This window comes from Myotis nattereri, assembly GCF_964212035.1.
Source record: "Myotis nattereri genome assembly, chromosome: 1".
Taxonomy (NCBI): Eukaryota; Metazoa; Chordata; class Mammalia; order Chiroptera; family Vespertilionidae; genus Myotis; species Myotis nattereri.
This window is the reverse complement of record NC_138075.1, coordinates 166,448,816-166,462,230: the sequence shown is the minus strand read 5'-3', so window position 1 is coordinate 166,462,230 and position 13,415 is coordinate 166,448,816.

Here is a 13,415-nt window from a genome sequence, read left to right as displayed (position 1 = left end):
CCGCGGGAGCGGGGAGAGAGACCTGCGGGAAGAGGCGGCTGCGGGGCGGGGAGCGCGCCTGCCCCCCGCGGGGCGCCAGACCCGGGCTCCGGGAGCGGAGCGGCGCGCCCCCAGCCACTTGGCGGTGTGTTGCGGAGCCCAGCCCGCCGCCTGCCAGCTTCTCCACGGAGCCAGCGAAGCCGGAGCCAGACTCCCGGGGCCGGGACGCGGTCTAGCACTTCCAGTCGGGAGACTGGTTAAGCCGGGGCCGGGCTGGGGCTGAAGTCCTGCGTGACGGGGCAGAAGGCATGAAGCTCTTGCAGTGCCCCAACCGGCTGCACATTGGCGATGGTCCGCTCCACTCAGACTGCTTTATGCTCTAGGCGCCTGTAACCTCTCTGTCGTGGAACAGAAACTAACAGCTCAAGGAAAACTCAGGCTTGAAGACAGCTTTACCTGCGTGCATCTTGGTGAGATGACACCGATGCCAGGAGAAAGTCCCAGCAACAATGCACACGGTTTGTAGGGACCCACTTAAAGTGGTGATGGAACTTAGGACATGTTTTCCAAACTCCTAATGGTGTGTATAAGGAATCAAACTGCTATGAATTTTTTTTAACACACCCCCCCTTTTTTTTCCAGGGAAGAATTGGCTGGGCAGCTAAGGGAGAATGTAAGATGGGTGGGTAGAATAAGGAAGGCTAGACAAAAGGAAAGTGATTGCTTTTTGCAAAGGTTAATACACGCTTGCACAGCTAACATTCTGGGAAGAAGAAAACCACTTCCCCAAATTAGTACATTTTAAGCTGATAATAAATCATGTATCAGGGAAATGTAAGCTCTTCGGTGCCAAGGAGGCAAAGTGTAAACACACACTGAGGAAGGGCGCTTTCTGTCTAATCTGGGCTGTGCTCATAACTCGCTCTGTCATTCTGGATAAGCCAGGTAAACTGCATGTCTCGGTCTCTTCGTCTGTGCAGTATTTTATTAGATGGTTTCATAGTTCTTTTCAATTCTAATATTCCACGGTGCTGCCTGCCGACCTCCATCCAAACCTCTACTCAATACAAGGTGTCTTGGATGAGTCGGATAGACCTGAAAGGGTCATCCCTGGCAAAGACATTGACAGATCTGGCCACCTCCCATCTCTATGCTAAAATCTCTTTCCTCTCTGTGGTTTCCCCACACCAAGGGACCCTGATATGTTGGTCAGAGTGTAGTTTCCAGCACCAGACTGGCTGGGTTAATTCTTAGCATATCTTATTACTAGTTGACAGATTTTGAACAATAAAACTAAGTACCCCAGTTTCCTAATCTGTAAGGTAGGCCTGGTAGCAATAACTACCATACAGTTTTGTGAGAGATACATGAGTTAAACGTCTGCGAAGTGTCTAACACATAAAATTGTTAGCTGCTCTTCTCACCATTGGTACAGATTCCCATCAGCTGCATGCTGCAATGATGAATATGTTCTTGCCTGTGCTCTCCAAAATGGTAGTCATTTGACACATGTGGCTACTGAGCACTGAGCAATGTGGCTATGGGAATTTTAATTTTATGCAATTAATTTTAATTTTAATTTAAATAGCCAATGGCTAGTGACCACCATGGTGGGCAGGGCATCTAGGCCACTCATAACCTGTCATTTATTTTGAGGATGACATCACCAGAAGGATTATAATTATATTCCATATTTGTCTTTACAGTTTTTCCAAGAAGGACAGCAGTAGTAAGGAAGAAACCCCCACATTTATCACTTTCACATTAACACTATCTAAAAGCTGTTTGTTTACAATTTAAATGCCTATCTCTCCTAACTAGAATTAAACTATTTTTAAGGCAGACATCTTGTCTTGTTCATCATTTCATCCCCAGATCCTAACATAGAGCCCAATATATAGTTGGTGTCCAGTTAACATCGGTTGATTGAATGCCAAAAAGGCTCAATAGGAAAGAATCCTCAAAGTCTAGTTAGTTAAACAAAATTAAATTGTCACATAATCCTGTTTGGGGCATTGAAGTGCTCAATGACGGATACTGCATGAAATTAATCCTTTAAAAGAAAAGTAAAAGAGAAGAGGAGAAGTAGTTCAGCACTGAAACTCAGCCCCCGGGGGCGGGGAATGGTAAGTAGAGATGAAGTAGAAAAGGGAGGGGAAGAGTGATAGCTCCAGAACTAGGACAGGGAAACAACCAGCAAATAGTTCAGCTTTACCAAGCAGATGAGTTTACTATAATCAATGGTCGCTCATAAAACTTTCCTTGACACATCCTTCCTCGATTTCTTTTATTTTTTCTTCATGAAAGATACAATGCAGTGTTGCTTAGGCTCCTGAGTGTAGAAGCCTAACTCACTTCACTTAGATCTGGGTTCAATTGTCACTGCTTCGGGAGACCTTTTCTGATCAACTACCTAAAATAGCACTCACCTCACCTTGCTCAATGGTATTCACCTGGTTTGATTTTCCATCCAACACATCTACATATAGGTGTATGCAGACATATGTGTAAACATGTGTCTATGTATATGTATGTACTCTCCCATAGTATGCTTCTAAAGGAGAGGGATTTTTTCCCCTAGTAGTTTCACTGCTTTAGCCCCAGAACCTAGAAAACTGCGTGGCACATAATAGATGGTCAATAAGCACTTATTCAATATTAAGTGGAAGAATGAAAGCCAATAGATTTGAAAACTTATTTAAGTCCTTTAATAAGACTTCTTTTACCCCCAAGACAGACTTTCAAATTATGAATATGTTTTTCTAGTTGTTGAATAAAATCAAATTTGGGTAAATATTTACCAAAAATGAATTTAATTATGAATTTTTCAGGATTGGAATGCTGTAGGTGCTTAAGGAACAGACATGAAATTTATCTTGCTCTGAAAAATATTTTTTAAAAAAACACTTAATTTTAATCCATGTACCAGGGCTTTCTTTTTCTTGGCTGCAGTGAGTGGAGAATTAACTCTGAGATAATAAATCCCAGTGACAGGTGCTAATGGGAATTAAGCATGCAAATCCCCTGCATATCCCTCCAGTAATCGACACCAAGAAAATTATGCTATTTAGCATGTAGGCTGCTTACTTATGATATTATTTACCCTAAACCAGTATGGAAAAAGTTTCCAGATTAAGATTTAAGAAATAAAAAGAAATAGAAAATATATTTTAATTGTAGAAATATTTTATTTCATTTTATCACTCTCATGTTTGATTTCACACTTTTTGTATTTTATATCTTTTTAAAAGGAATCATCCTAGCAGGAAGTATAGAAGGAGGATATTTGTGAATATAAATAGGATGGTGATGAAGAAACTCTTTTCCAAACTAGGCGTTGGAGGTAAAATTACTGATAGACATCAACTAAGGAGAGCCAGATGGTCTTGGGTCAATTGGTTCAATCCCCCTTCTCTGCCTCAGTCCCCAGAAGGGAATTTGGCCTGCCATAAACCCATACACTGTGGGGCTTTATGCTTTATGTTAATTGTTTTAGACAAGACCCTTTTGGTTGAAAGTGATAGAACCCCAGCTCAAACCAGTGTAAGCAAAAAAGAGAACTTATTGCTGTACATAACTCAAATGCCATATATTAAAATGTCTATATTAACAAAGGCTAATATGTATTGATCATGCTCTGTATCTGACACTGTTCTAAGTTTTTTACATGTGATATCTCACTTAAACTTCAAAGTGAAGATTAAATCGAGGTGCTATAATCATCCTCATATTATACACAAGGAAACAGAATGGTTAAGTAATTTTCCCCAAGTCACAAACAGTTAATATTTATGAATGCCAGTTTAATTTAAGAGATCATTTTCTAGACCCAAGTACTGAAATATCCCCACTCACAGGACTTGGTTTCTCATTCCAATTCCCTTCAATCTTTTGGTTCTGCCCCTTTCTCTTTGGAGTTCATTCATAGACCTGTGATGTCCACACTGGGATTCCTGGCACTTCCAGATTTATGATGTCTTTACCATGATCAGTCTCAGCACAAAGAGCATTTTCTTTCCCAACTAGCAAACAAAATTCCAGAATTATGTTCTTGGCTTATCTTGGGTTGCATACTCTTACCTTGGCCAATGGTTGGAATATACTCAATGGCAAGGCCTGGATCATGTGCCCATTTCTGCAAGTGGAAACTGGCATTGAGAGTTGGAAGAACAGCTTCCCTCAAAGTAAAATCAATATGGTGAAGAGGAGGAATAGAAACCAAAAGAACGGATGTAGAGCTGACAAAATAAATATGCTTACCCATGGTGTTGAGGCAGAATGAGTTCTTCTCCACACTTGAGTTTTGTGCAACAGTACATCACTGTAGCAAATGAATTGGTTAAGGAGGACTGAAAATGGCCCCTATTAGATTATTTTTTCCAATGCCTGGGAGAATTGAATACATTCAATTCAACTCAACTCAATTCAATTCAACTTATCTCAATTCAATTTAATTTTCAAAACTTTTACTCAGCCCCTATCCTATTGTGGATATATCCCAGAATCCCTGGGGAAGAGTACTCATGAGTAAAAGGCTTGTAGACTAACAACAATATAGATGGATCAACAAAAGGATTACACATAAAGGCCAAGATGTTATGGAAACGCGTGGATAAGAGAAAATTTTGAAAAAGGGTATCTGATAAGAAAATCACCTACGAGCAAGATTTAAGCACTTGTGTATCAGTAATGCCAAGCTTCACACAAAGGGAGTATTTCTCTCTAACAATAGAAGTCTAGAAGTAGGCAGTCCAGGGCCATTATGAACCAGGAGCAGCTCACTCATGCTCTTTTCATGCCTTGGTTCCCTGTCCCATAATGTGTGGCTTTCATTCTCTCAGTGGCTTGTTGGCTTTTCAAGTTTCAGGCATCATGTTGCACTTTCCAGGCAGAAAGAAGAAGGAGCAACAGGCCCAGGGGGTGCAGCCACCTTAGGCACCTTCCACAAATATTTCTGGGCGGTCTCAGCCCAAGCACTTTCCATTTTCTTGATAGCCTGTCAAGTGGTCATCCTAGACCAGTCACCTGTGGTGAATAAAGAAAAGGGTGTATGAATGCTGGCTGGATCACGTATTTTGGACACAATTCTGTCTTAGAGAAGAGACTAGAGGAAGCTACAAAGAGAAGCTATGAAGCCATGAGATGGCAGAGTATATTCAGAGAGTTGTAGATGGAAAGTAATTCTCTCTTTACTTGAGTAAAAGGGAGGAGTATTTTTCTATCTCATTGCAAAATGAAAGGATGGAGTAGACTCTATATTCTTTAGTTCACTAAAGTATATTGAACTTTTGGGAAGTATATAACACTGAGATAGAGTCTTCTCTATAGTTGGGGCATAGAGATAATATTTGCAAAATAGAAAGAAAACCATAAATAATGAAAGATGACATGAAAGACTGAGAAAGAAGAGAGGAGGAAAAGAGAACAAAAAAAAGAAATAAATAAAAAGAAGGAAATAAAGTTCAGTGTGATTTCTTCATTTGTGTAAGATGACGTAACTGCTATAATATGAAGAAAACAATGAAAGGCTCAACAAAATAATAGAATATGTAATTTAGAAAAAAATGACTGGAGATAGATATTTAATTATTATGTAAGAGAGCTTTTGTAATACCTCATTTTATTTTAAATTTAATTGCCAAATTGGACCAAAGTCATTTTTCTCATGTTACAGGTTGAACAAAAAATACTCTATACAATGGTGGGATGATTCTGAATCAGGAAACATAGATTTAAGTCTACATTTATCTAACTTATTTCTCAGATATTCCTGTAACTTCTTTCCACTGGACAATATGAACACATGGCGTTGCCCTAAAAATGAACTGTGTCTGAAAATGCTTTATAATGTGTCAATACTTAGGACATTATTATGATGAAGTATGTTCCATATTGCTCATTTTATTTAATTTACATAATCATCTAAAGACTAACATTAATGATGTGAATTATACCATCCTACCCTAAACTTGGTGCTGTTCTCCATATCTCCTTTACTTTTGCTCACATCACCTATTCAATTTCTAAACTCATGCAATTTTACTACTTAAAGATCTCCAGGATCTATCCCATAATCTCCATAACCACAGACACACAATACATTGGCAAGTTCCACATGGCGTCTCATAATTACTTCCTTAGTAGCCAGTTTGCTCTCACATTCCAATCCATACTCTCCACATACCCCAGAATGACCTTCACATATACAAATCCTGTGATTTTACTGTCCTAAAATCCGGTTAGAAATCCTTGTTGTCTTAGGCCCCCTTTCTCAAAGTCCATTACAGGGAATTTCTGTCCTGAAAAAGGAGTACCAAAGAAACTGTAGTGAGCTAGATTGCATTATGCCTGGCCCTACTCTTTCCTTGTTAATAGAATTGCTTTTTGCAATTGCAATCCTACTCACTACAGGTGGGATCGAGTTCCCTGCCTCATTGATGGTTGCTTTTGTCAATGACTGTGGGAAGATGTGCCAGTTCCTTTCACGGCACCTGTTTTCATGTGCTCCTGCCGTAATCATGAGAAGAACATTCTCCAAATAACCATCAGTCCAAGGTGAATGAGACATACATGGAGAGATGTACAGCCTGAAGCCTAGTGTCTACTGTCTGGAGTCCAGAGTCTGGGTCCAACCCAGCTTAACAGAACTGCAGCAGACCCAGTGACCCATGAGTAAAAACAAACAAAACCAAAAATGCTTGTTGTGTTCAGATACCGAGTTCTGAGTGATTTTTTAATGTAGCATGATCACAGTTAGAAGTGTCTGGTATGCATAGAATGAGAAATCATGTCCTCAGATTAAGCTCAAGATAAATCAGATGCTAATCTCCCCAGTAGTGCTAACAAGCTAGCAGAAAATAAAAGAGATTACAGTACTGAATTGGGTGACCCTGGGGAGTACAGTGGGAGAAGTATGGATACATGGCTATGAGAGGTGTGTTCAAATCAATTAAATTTATTTTAAATTGAACTGATCAGCAGAGTCTTAAATGAGATTACATTAAGCCTGGTCCTTGAAGGGTAAATAGAATTTCTGTTTGCTGAGTTGGAGAGGAGAGAATTTCAGGCAGAGGAAACCACTGAGGCAAAAGCAGGAAAGAAGAGTGGAACATGTATGTCAAATATTAAATGACTTATTTTGAAGCCCAGAAAGCATTATACTTAATAATATTACTAATTGTAATTTAAAAACAATTCTACCTGGTAATATGTTTGAACTATCATTAGTTAGGCATATATATATATATATATATATATATATATATATATATTCATTTAATACACACAGCATTATGTATGAAGTAGATATTATTATCTTCATTTTAAGCATGAGTGAGAAAATTAAGGCTCAGAGGAGTAAAATAACTTCCCTCTCTAAATTATAGTCAGAATGGGATCTGAACCCAAGTTTATCTGGATGCAGGCAAATACCAAAAGGTAAATTTAGACAGGAAAATAGGACTAATTTTCGAAAAGCCTTTCATGGTTTGCTAGGTGGTCTATCACACATTATGTATATACTAGAAAACTACCAAAAGGTTTTGGTCAATGCAATTATATCATGACCATGTCTTGCATCAATGTGCAAAGTGGATTAAATCTGAAAGAAAAATCATGAAGTCCATTTCAATAATCAAGAGGAGAAACAGTGAGAGCTTAAATGTAATGAGGAGTAGGAAAAAAGTGAAGGGATGTATACGCAATGTTCAACTGGGATGGTGGCTACTAATTCCAGAACACAGGATGAAAAATTTTTAACATTAAATATTCATGATATAATTAAGAATAAATTATGAAACCTTGAAAAGCTACTTGTAACAGTAAGCTACCCTCAACTTAATTAAAAGCATTAAATAATTAGAAATAAGATATAAAGGTTGAGAGGGACACATAAATTTGTTGGGATAACAGGTGTTAATTGGGACTTCAATGGTTTGTTCAATACTGATATATTGTAATGATTAACCAACATTTTGGTTACATGACCAGATTATTTTTTGTAGTCCTTAATATTTTATGTCTGGCACATAAGGGATAATCAATAATTATTTCAAAGGTAAAGAAACAATTTATAAGACTCTTTTATAATATATAAACAAATTAGTTATTACATATTAAAAATATTTTATATTCAGTTTTTCCTAAATGTATTTCTAAGTTCATTGTTAGAACTGTGTTGTGCTTTATATTATAGAAAAATGTCATAAGTTATGGTCTAGAACTGCACCTATGAAATCCTGTTGATCATGTATCTGGTGTATGGAAACAACAATATTGCTGAGCATGTAATCCAATCAAGAAATGAAGCCATAAATTACAATCAAATCAAACAAATATAAAAAAAATGTGACGTTTGTGCTTATGGTAGAAAGTAGTATAAAGAAGAAAATGTAAAATATTAATATTTCTAAGTTCATTTCATGATATTTCCAATAACTCAACAATGGAGCCACTTCTACTTCATGTCTAATTTCAAATGGAAATAGTGGATTTTGTTTTCTTTAGCATAGATGTTGCACTAATGCTAACTAGCATTATCTTGATCATGGTTGGGTTTTGGTTAATATATTGAATTAAAAGGAACCAAGAAGGTAGTAAGGGAAATACATTTATTTCTGACAAAATTGAGGAAAACAAATGAAAAATATAAAGAAAGAAATTAAAAAAAAACAATTCAAGTCAAAATTGCCCAGAAGTATTTTAACCAGAATTGTGTGAAACAAAAGCTAAAAAGAATGAGGTGAAAGCAATGAACTGTGAGGCAACATTTTTATTATCAACAACATCCTCCACCATCCACCAGATGGCCCCACTGGCCAAGAACAGCCTGGTATTATAGAGCAGAATTCAGTGAGCTAGCTAGCATTGAGATTTAGGAAAAGATTAAAATTCGAGTACTTTTAAGGAGAAAGCCCATGCAATGTTTGGCTTGCTTGTTCATATGTAATTATTCTCTAGACTTTGAGCTTCTCAAGAAGGATTTTACTTTACCATAGTAATATTTTATTCATTAGCATTATCTGCCTCAATGCCTAACTCTTAGAAGGCCCTAATAGTTCTTACAGCCTGGCCTACGTGTGTGGCTCAGTGGTTGAGCGTTGACCTATGAACCAGGAGGTCATGGTTTGATTCCCAGTCAAGGCACATGCCTAGGTTGCAGGCTTGATCCCTGCTGGGGGGTGTGCAGGAGGCAGCAGCTGATCAATGATTCTTTATCATCATTGCTGTTTCTATCTCTCTTTCCATCCCCCTTCTTCTCTGATATCAACAAAAAAATATATTTTAAAAAAGAGTGGTTGCATAATGGAGAAAAGTAAATGAGTCAATGATATAATACACTTATGTGTATTTTAATTTAACCAATTATTTTTTTTCTGTTGTCATTTGCTATTTTATTTATTGTTAGGGCCAGGAAAATCTCTTGATGATTATTATTCTCCCAGATATATTTCACTTCACATTTCTGACACTAGTGAGGTCAAAGAAAACCACTTTTTAATTTATTTTTTGTCTGCTGACAAAAACACAGAGACCATTTACATGCAATGGTTTACTTTTCATCTTATTGAGTATCCCAGCCACAGGCCACAAATTATGCTGGTTATAAATTCACAAATTTATTGAGCAAATTTGTGATTGTAGGAGATAGGACCAAATAACTTAGAGACAATCTATTTCAATACCAGCAAAGGCTAAGACATCCCAAGAATATTTAAAATAAGTTATTTGAGCCCTGGCCAGTGTTGCTTGGTGGTTGGAGCATTGGCCCAAGCACTGAAGGGTGGCTGGTTAGATTCCAGGTACCTGGGTAGAGGTTTACTCCCCACCTCCAATCAGGACATGAGAGGGAGGCAACCAGTCAACGTGTCTGTCTCACATTGATATTTCTCTTTTCTCTTCTCACTTTCTCTCTCTCTCTCTCTCTCTCTCTCTCTCTCTCTCTCTCTCTCTCTCTCTTTCTCTCTCTCTCTCCTCTTCCTCCCTTTCCCTTCCCTCCTTAAAAAATAAGATAAATTATTTGAGGAATGGTGTTGACATCTGCAAACTGGTGTTAGAACTTTACCTCTGCTTCCATGCCCTCGGCATTGCCAACTCCCATTCTCCCAGGAATAAAGTCTTTAGTCTGGTCAGAGCCTATTACCTGGAAAATTGATAACTTGAAGTCTTTTTGCATTTTCCCATGACAGTTGCTCTACCTGAAATTTCCTTTCTCACAAGTAGGCCAATCACTTTTCGAAATCTAGTTCAAATGTGCTAGCCCAGTATAAAGTTTTCCCTGAGCCGTACAGTTAGAACTGCTCAGTCTTTTCCTGATGTCCACATGCTTTTATATCACCTACTATTGATATGCTATAAATGTATAGCTTCCTTCTATTAATTTATATGGTATTTGTGATTCAAATTTGAGTCTCAGACACCTTGGACTCTGTAGCAACAGTGAACTTGTTGGTCAACATATATTAAATGAGTAGTGTTTTTTAAATGTATCAATGAGCTCTTCTCTTTTGCCTTTCCATAAACAGAATAGTTCTCATAGTCATTGCAAGGCACCCATCTATGTGGGAATAAAGGGAAATGTGCAGGAAATGGCCACACTTGTGGTTATGTTACCAGTGGGGAAAGGTCCCCATCTGTTGCTTATGGGAGTGGAATTGTTGTAATATACCAATAAAAAGAATTTTCTGAGATTTGCACAGAAGAACAAATGATTTTTATTTACATGGAATTAAGTCCCTGAGTTTCCAAGGTCCTTTCTCCCTTATTCCTGCCATAAAAGAAGTAGAGCTGTGGCTTTCATAGGAACAGAATCAGAGTCAGTGTCCAGTCCAATACATCATCTGGCTAGCTTAGTTAGTGTTTCCCACTGTAGTCCATCAGTCCATCGCATGTGAGTCCCCATGGCTGTGGGTCATATGGGCGAATGCAAGGAATCAGGAAGGAGAGAGCCAGCCCACAAGCCAAGAGTCAAAAGTCAAGAGCCAAGAGCCAGGAGCCAAGAGAGATAATTCCTTTGTTTAGGGGAGTATGTATTCCCTAATTTTCACTGGCTTGAAATGGCCAATGATCTCTGTTCCCAGGTGTGGCTGACAAACACCTTCCCTAGTCATCCTAACATCACTGAGCATCCATCTATCTCCCCTTTGTAGGACCCCTTCTCCTAGTGATCTGTGAGGAATGGACCAGTGGTTCCCTGGAGAATGTGAAATTGCAGCTTCCTGGTGAAGCTGCCCAAATATCATGCCTATAATGTCTGTCTTTCCATCACTCTTTTCCTATTATTAATAACTAGCTTATGGTTTTGGTTGAGCAGAAATGCATAAGGGAAAGAATTCACATGTAGTTTCTGAACTGCAAGATGGAATTTCTATGTCTATAGTCAAACAATGGCTTTAAAAATTAGCTTAGATATGCCATAAAAAAGAATGAACTCTAACCTTTTGTGGCAAAAGAGACATAGGGGATATATGCTAAGTGAAATAAGTCAGACAAAGATAAATACCATATGATTTTTACTGATATGTGGAATCTAAATAAATAACTGAACAAACAAAGCAGAAACAAACTCACAGATACAGAAAACAGACTGACAGTTGTCAGATGGGAGGGACATTGAGGGGCTCTATGAAAAAGGTGAAAAGATTAAGAAGTACAGATTGGTAGTTACAAAATAGTCACATAGATGTAAAGTACCGCATGGGGAATATAACCAATAATGTTGTACGGAGTAATAAATATGTATGCTGCCAAGTGAATACTTTACTTATTGGGGAAATCACTTTGTAAGTTACAACAATGTCTAACTACTATGCTGTACACTTTAATATAATATTTAAAAAGGAAAATCACTGTTTTAATGAACATAAAGAGACAATGTTTGGAAATATGTCACATAAGCTTTTTTTAAATTTTGTTCTATTGCTTAAAATATTACAAAGAGTATTACATATGTCTCCTTTTTCCCCCCCTTAACATTCCCCCGGCCTCCCCTACTCCCCAGTGTCTTGTGTCCATTGGTTATGCTTATATGCATGCATACAAGTCCTTCGGTTGATCTCTTACCCTCCCCGCCACCCCACAATCCTCCCTGGTCTTCCTGCTGTAATTTGACAATCTGTTCGATGATGCTCTGCCTCTGTGTCTATTTTTGTTCATCAGTTTATAATGGTCTTTATTATCCATAAATGAGTGAGATCATGTGGTATTTTTCTTTCATTGACTGGCTTATTTCACTTAGCATAATGCTCTCCAGTTCCATCCATGCTGTTGCAAATGGTAAGAATGTCTTCTTTTTTACAACAGCATAGTATTCCATTGTGTAAATGTACCACTAATCATCCAAGAGATGCACATCGAAACAACAATGAGGTATCATCTTACACCTGTCAGAATGGCTATCATCAACAAATCAACAAATGACAAGTGCTGGAGAGGATGTGAAGAAAAAGAAACCCTCATGCACTGCTGGTGGGAATGCAGACTGGTGCAGCAACTGTGGAAAACAGTATGGAGTTTCCTCAAAAAGTTAAAAATGGAATTCCCATTTGACCCCGTGATCCCACTTCTAGGGATATATCCCAAGAAACCAGAAACACCAATCAGAAAGGATATATGCACCCCTATGTTCATAGCAGCACAATTCACCATAGCTAAGATTTGAAAACAGTCACATAAGCTTTTTAATTTTCTAAAAAAATTGACTGTTTAGCAAAATAAAAATATCAATTTACTAGAAAAATAAACTAATACAATATTTAATTTCAACTGTAATTTAAAAAATAATAAACATTTAAAATTAGCCTGCATAGTGTAGAGAAAGATGCTACTTGTAATTAAGATTGAGGCCATTAGCCCTGACCAGTTTGGCTCAGTGGATAGAGCATCAGCCTGAGGACTGAAGGGTCCCAGGTTGGATTCCTGTCAAGGGCATGTACCTTGATTACAGGCACATCCCAGTAGGGAGTGTGTAAGGAGGCAGCTGAATTGATGTTTCTCTCTCATCGATGTTTCTAACTCTCTATCCCTCTCCTTTCCTCTCCGTAAAAAATCAATAAAATATATTTAAAAAAAAAAAGATTGAGGTCATTAAACTTCCTGATCTAGAGGATATAATATGGGGAAGTGAATAACCCCAAAGTGCAGACCTCATTCTATCTCTAAAAATTATGGCAAAAAAGGAAAGAGAAGAGCAAAGAAGTCAGGCCTTGTTTCTATCCAGCGTTTTCCATGGGGTCCACTTGTGAGGGAGGGGAATACAGAAACCCTTTGGGATAAAAGGAGGAAACAGCAAGACCACCTTACATCAGCACCACGGGCCTCAGTGGGAAACAACTTAAAAAGGGGAACTATCCTACATTCTGAAGGCAATTGTGTGTCAGTGAGGTACCCAGAATGCCCATAATGAAGACACACACACAGGGCAGTACGGATTTGAAAGC